The 6222-nt window shown below is 38.9% G+C and overlaps 1 pseudogene across 1 annotated transcript; it reads left to right on the plus strand.

The window, feature by feature from the left end:
• Nucleotides 1–233: 233 nt before the first annotated feature.
• Nucleotides 234–4737, plus strand: LOC149179767 (pentatricopeptide repeat-containing protein At2g33680 pseudogene; annotated as a pseudogene). Its single transcript, XR_016256877.1, has 2 exons — nt 234–3610; nt 3956–4737. The product of XR_016256877.1 is annotated as a pentatricopeptide repeat-containing protein At2g33680 pseudogene (transcript).
• Nucleotides 4738–6222: the final 1485 nt, after the last annotated feature.

Here is a 6222-nt window from a genome sequence, read left to right on the forward strand (position 1 = left end):
CTCTTAACTAAAAGCTCGTCTTCCTTAGATGTAAGAAAACATGTTAATAACCCAAAAACCTAAAAACATTTGGCAATAGTAAAAACCTACCCTTATGAACCACCACTAAATTATCAAAAATGATTTGACCTTGTTTAAATAATAATGTAATAATGATAAGTTAATATATACTCACTGTAATAATAATAACTCTCTACTACTAATTTAACAACTTAGCTATATATATACACATAAAGCCAGGAAATTTGAAAAATGGGAATGATAGAAAAAGACCAGCATAATCAGCATACAACACATCAGCCAATACTATGACTGGTTTCAGTCGTATGTCTCCGCAGAGAGCGCTCTACTTTCAGTGTACGCCAAATGTGGGGACATGAATGTTATGACTTAAACTAGTATCTTTGTTGTCGTACCCCTGCATAATTATGTAATCAGTTAAGCAGAAGAGCATAAATATGGAATTCTTCTCATATCGGGATTTAGATTATGATCTAAAATCTGCTTTGGGATCGACAAAATAAGTATGCTTTAAGATTGAAAAAGATAAGTATGAATGCATGAAGGAGCTCAAACATTTCACCCTCACCTACTTCATACATAGACTTGCAGCCGTTGAACAGTTCACTCCCAAACATGTTGTCGAGCGTGAAAGGCTTCGACATTATAATCAGATGCAATTCTCTTCATATGCCATTGCAGAGGACAAAACAAAGACGACCACCCAAATTGCCAGAACTAGATTTGGGTTTGATATAGCTAAAGGAAATGAGCTCATGCAAATGTATTTCAAGACAGGGAATGTGATGAATGCACGCCAAGTGTTTGACAAAATGCCTGAACGAAACCTAATATCTTGGAATTTAATGATGAAGGGCTATGCACGGCAGGGCCTTGGTGAAGAAGCTCTGCAACTGTTTCTCCGATTGCAATCAGAGCTGGGCACAAAACCTGATTCCTTCGCCTTTGTCAATACGATCAGGGTATGCATTCTCTTATCAGATATAGAACTGGGTAAGCAGGTCCATGTGCACACAATAAAAACGGGATTTGAGTTGGATGTGTTTGTGGGGTGTGTCCTTGTTGAGATGTATGCCAAATGGGAAAATTTTGATAGTTCGCTCAAAGTATTCAACAAAATGCATGTGCGAGATATTTTTTCATGGAATACATTGATTGCAGGGTATGCCCGCCATTGCTACCTTGAGAATGCCTTGAAGCTCTTTTGTCAAATGCGGGAAGAAAGCATGCAGCCAGATCAGTTTTGTTTTGGCAATATCCTTGGGGTATGTGCTAGCTTAGCAGCTGTGGAAGAGTGCACACAACTCCATGCCCAAGTTGTCAAATTTGGGTTTGATTCAGATGTGTTTGTGGGGAGTAATCTAGTCGATGGCTATGCCAAATCTGGAAATTTAGAGGTTGCGCGGAAAGTGTTTGATGAAATGCATAACCGAGACATCATAACTTGGACTATGATGATTTCAGGGTATGCCCAGAATAGGCAAGCAGAGGAGGCATTTCAACTCTTTCTCCATATGAGACTGATGGCTATGCGTTTGAACCAATTTACTTTCACCAGCCTCCTCAGTGCATTTGTTACCTCAGAAGCTTTGAACCTCGGCAAGCGAGTCCATACACATATTATGAAAACTGGATTTGGGTTAGATCTTTCTGTGGGGAACGCCCTTGTTACAATGTACTGCAAATGCTCTAGCACAGAAGACGCTCGCCAATGCTTAGACGGAATGTCCAAACGAGATGTTATCTCATGGACTGCAATGATTGCAGGATATGCTTGGAATGGTTACGGTGCGAAAGCACTGAGTCTCTTCCGAGAAACATATGCAGTAAACATGAATTTAAATCAATTCGCTTTGACAAGCATTCTCAGTACATTTGTTGGCATAGAATTCGTAGAACAAGGAAAACAACTCCATAGCGTCAGCATCAAAACTGGGATTCAGTCGTATGTCTCTGTAGAAAACGCTCTACTTTCAATGTATGCCAAAGGTGGGGACATGAATTCCGCTTGCCAAGTTTTTGACGAAATTAAGCAGCGAGATGCTGTGTCTTGGAATGCAATGATTGCAGCATATGTCCAAAATGGTCAGAGTGAGCTAGCTCTGAAATTGTTTAGTAAAATGCAACAAGCCACCATGGAATCAAATCAATTTACTTTTGCAAGTATTCTTGAAGCATGTGGGACTCTAGCCGCAATGGAAGAGAGTAAGCAGGTTCATGCCCATGTCATCAAAGGTGGGTTTCAGTCAGACACCTCTATGAACATTGGTCTCATTGATGTTTATGCAAACTGTAGGAAGATAGATGATGCTAAAAAAGTATTCAACAAAATACCTAAACAGAATGTGATCTCGTGGAATGCAATGATTGGTGGCTATGTCGAAAATGATCATGGTGAGGAGGCCTTCAAAATGTTTTGTGAAATGCAAGGTGTAGGTATTGAGCCAAACCAGAGCACTTGTGCTAGTGTTCTCAGGGCATGTGCCAACTTAACATCTATGGAACAGGGCAAACAGCTCCATGTCGTCATCTTTAAGACAGGATACGAGTCTGATGTCTTCGTTGGGAGTGCTCTTGTTGATATGTATGCCAAATGTGGAAATATAGAGGGTGCACGTGTAATATTTGGTAAAATGCCTGAACGTAATGTGGTCACATGGAATGTGATAATAACAGGATATGCTCAACATGGCTGTGGGGCGGAGGTTCTTATGCTTTTTGAACAAATGCAACAAGAAGGGTTAAAGCCTAATGATATTACGTTTATTGGAGTTCTGTACGCCTGCTGCCATGCCGGCCTTGTGGCAGAAGGCTGCAAGTATTTCGATTCGATGAGCAAAGATCATGGCATTGCACCAAGGTTAGAGCATTATGCTTGCATCATTGATCTTCTTGGACGTTCAGGGCATCTTGATAAGGCAAGGGAATTAATTAAACAAATGCCATTTGAACCCGATGCTTTGATATGGCAGATCTTTCTGGGTGCTTGCAGAATTCATGGAAATGTAGAGCTAGGAAAACATGCTGCTGAATATCTTATCGAATCACAACCACAAAATGCTTCGACATATGTGCTTCTCTCAAACATTTATGCTGTAGCCAGAAGGTGGGACGATGTAAAAATTCTAAGAAAAATAATGAAAGATAAGAATGTGAAAAAGGATCCTGGATGCAGTTGGATTGAAGTGAAGAGAAGAGTCCATTCTTTTGTTGTTGAAGACAGAGCCCATCCACAAACTGAGGAGATATATGCAAAGTTGGAGGAATTGCAAAGGCAGATGCTTGATGCAGGGTATGTACCTGACACAAGCTTTGTCCTGCAAGATGTGGATTAAGACTACAAGGAAGAGATTTTATTTCATCAATACTCTTTGGCACCATAGTGAGGAGCTTGCATTAGCTTTTGGTCATGTTGACACTTCTTCTGGTGCATCGATTCAAATTTCAGATCATCAACAGCCTCCTCTGGGATTATTGCTACACTGCTATGACATTTATCCGCAACAATATTGTGCGAGTAGTTGATTGATCATGATTCATAACTGCCTCTATCATTTCCAGAATGGTTGTGCGCTCGTGGAGACTATCGGTAATTACAAGTGAAATAGAAAGTCAAATTCTGTGATTATGTTACCAACATAAAATTGTCTTATTTTGTCCTATTTTTTGTGACAAATCATTCCTTTGGATGTTTAAATTAATATGAATAGAATAAACAGGTTTAATGCATTGGGATTTCTACGAAGATACTGGTTAGATCTAATGGAATGTTGTTTTAGTGTGGATTTTCTGGGCTTTCTAGGATTTTTTTAATTCCAAGTGAGATTGTCATGTGTCTGCTGCAATGTGAGATTGATGGCTGAAGGTTGTTGCTACTTTGATTATAAAAAAGAGTGCATCACTGCTTATATCACTGTCACTCCTGGCTGTGCAGGGCATCTTGATGAGGCAGGGGACTTCACAAAAAAGCATTGTTTCTACCTAATTCCGATATGTTTCTTGATGACTGCAGCATGGACATAAATGTACAACCACAAAAACAAACACATGCTGTGGGTCTTCTTGAATTACAAGCATCAATGCTCTAGCATTCACTCTTCGGCCAAACATTTATGCTGTAGCGAGACGGTAAGATGAGCTAGGAGAGCCAAGGAAAAAGGATTCAAGATGCACCTGGACCACCTGAACCAAAATCAAGAAAAAAATGCATTTTGTTGTTGTTGTTGAAGACAGGACACATTTACAAACAGACAAGATCTATTCAAAGCTGCAAGTGAATATACACGAGCAAGGCAGGTTATGGGCCTGACACCAGCTTTGAGATACAATATGAGGTAATGCATAAGAAGGGCATGACTTTTGTCCTCCAAATCACAGCCATCATCAACTGTAGGATTATCAAGGGCCTTAATACATTTACTGATTACCACACTGCTAAGAAGTTCATTAGCAAAATCTCCAATAGTTGCTTAGGTGTATTAACACTCAAAATCTCAAGAATAGATAAAGTGAAAAAACAACCAACCATAAGATATCTTGGTCCTCCGAAAGATATGAATAAGCAGTAGCTTAGGAAGTTATATTCTTCTTTCATATTGTCCAATGTCCATTATACAACGTTTTTTCCATGTTGATAATTAGTTTGTTTTCCCTTTGTTATTTAGATCAATAATAGGAGAACAAACACAGGTTCATTCTACTCATTAAGAGTTCTGTTTCTCATAAATATGTATATGCTTAAGAGAAATATTAGGAATCATGTGCTCTCTCTCTTTCTTGAAACTCTCTTTTAAAAGAAACAAGGTTTTATATTAATCACAGAAATTTACAACTTCCCCCACTATACCTGCAGGCAGAATTAACAAGAGGGATGGGAGAATACAAACTTCACATTGACATCCTTTTAGTTTCCACGATATGCAATCTATGATACTTGATTAACTTCCCATTGACATATTTTTAGATTCGAGGATATACAATCTATGATACTTGATTTTCCTAAACACTACTTGAACTTTCAAAATAAAATCATGTATATTACTTCACAAAAATTGACGCTTCCAGGATACAAGATATTAACAATGGAGCTGTGGGAGTTTAGCTCTATTAATCGATACTTCATAAGCAATTGTGACTTCAATGTTTTACAGTGCTATCTATGTCTTGTTCAGTTGGAGTGTTGATGTTGAAAATCTTGTGTCGGAGTGATCTTAAATGGATAGTTATATAATTTATTAATTTGTCATCCATCTTGGTACTTTCAGGGTGGGAAAATTGAAGGAATTGGCTTGTAAGGCCCCATTTTAGTGGCAGGTCCAAGGGTGGAAATTTAGGGTTCGCAACCTTCCAAAGCCATTTCAAGGCATCAAATAACACTTTTTGGGGCAAACACTTGCAAGCACATCTAAGAGCTTTCCAGTAGTGTGAAGATCACCTCAATTGAAGTTGTGTGTGGAAGTTATGACTCCCGCAATTTGACCTACCTTGTTGATCATTATTGTACCAAGTGGATGCCACTCTAGCCCTTATTATTTTCACATGTGGGGCTAGTCACATGTGGACATTCAAGAAAATTTTAGAAAGTCCAAAACCTAACACTAATTGAGGGTTGAGGCATGCAAAAACCCTAACTCTATATGACTATCAAGCTGTGTTAAATATTGGGCCACTAGGCAGAGGGTGTTCCATTTAGCATTGTAATTGTTTTGTAGTTGAATAGAACATTTAGGAGTGTGTTCTTAGGGAATGACAAAGGAGGAAGAAGATTATGTAACAACCATTCATGCCATAATGTCAAAGGCAACTCCATAGTGAGTGCCCCTTTCTTTGCATTTGCATTGTCATAATTGAAGAAAGAGAGCAGAGCATAGACCTCACTTTGTTGTGTTAATTTGGCAGCCCAGTGACAAATTCCAAGCATGGGACGAGATTCCTCTTTTCGAGAGGACCACTTTTGACTATTGAAGCACTCAATTTGAACAAGGGAAAGTGTATTTTTGAATTAAAGCCCATATCTGCACATTGGATCAAGTTGGCCCTAAAGAAAATTGGACACCCTTGGAAAGCTATAAATACAAGTCAAGTGACTCTCATTTGGACAATCATCATGAAGCATTGTTTTATTCTCTTCCTTAGTTTTGTCTTGCACAGGTCTGAGGCAAGTCTGCGAAGAACTAGTTTGCACGAAGGTGAAATTGCAGG

This window comes from Pinus tabuliformis, chromosome 3_2 (assembly GCF_031772625.1).
Source record: "Pinus tabuliformis cultivar Carrire ecotype Pingquan chromosome 3_2, CPIR1, whole genome shotgun sequence".
Lineage (NCBI taxonomy): Eukaryota > Viridiplantae > Streptophyta > Pinopsida > Pinales > Pinaceae > Pinus > Pinus tabuliformis.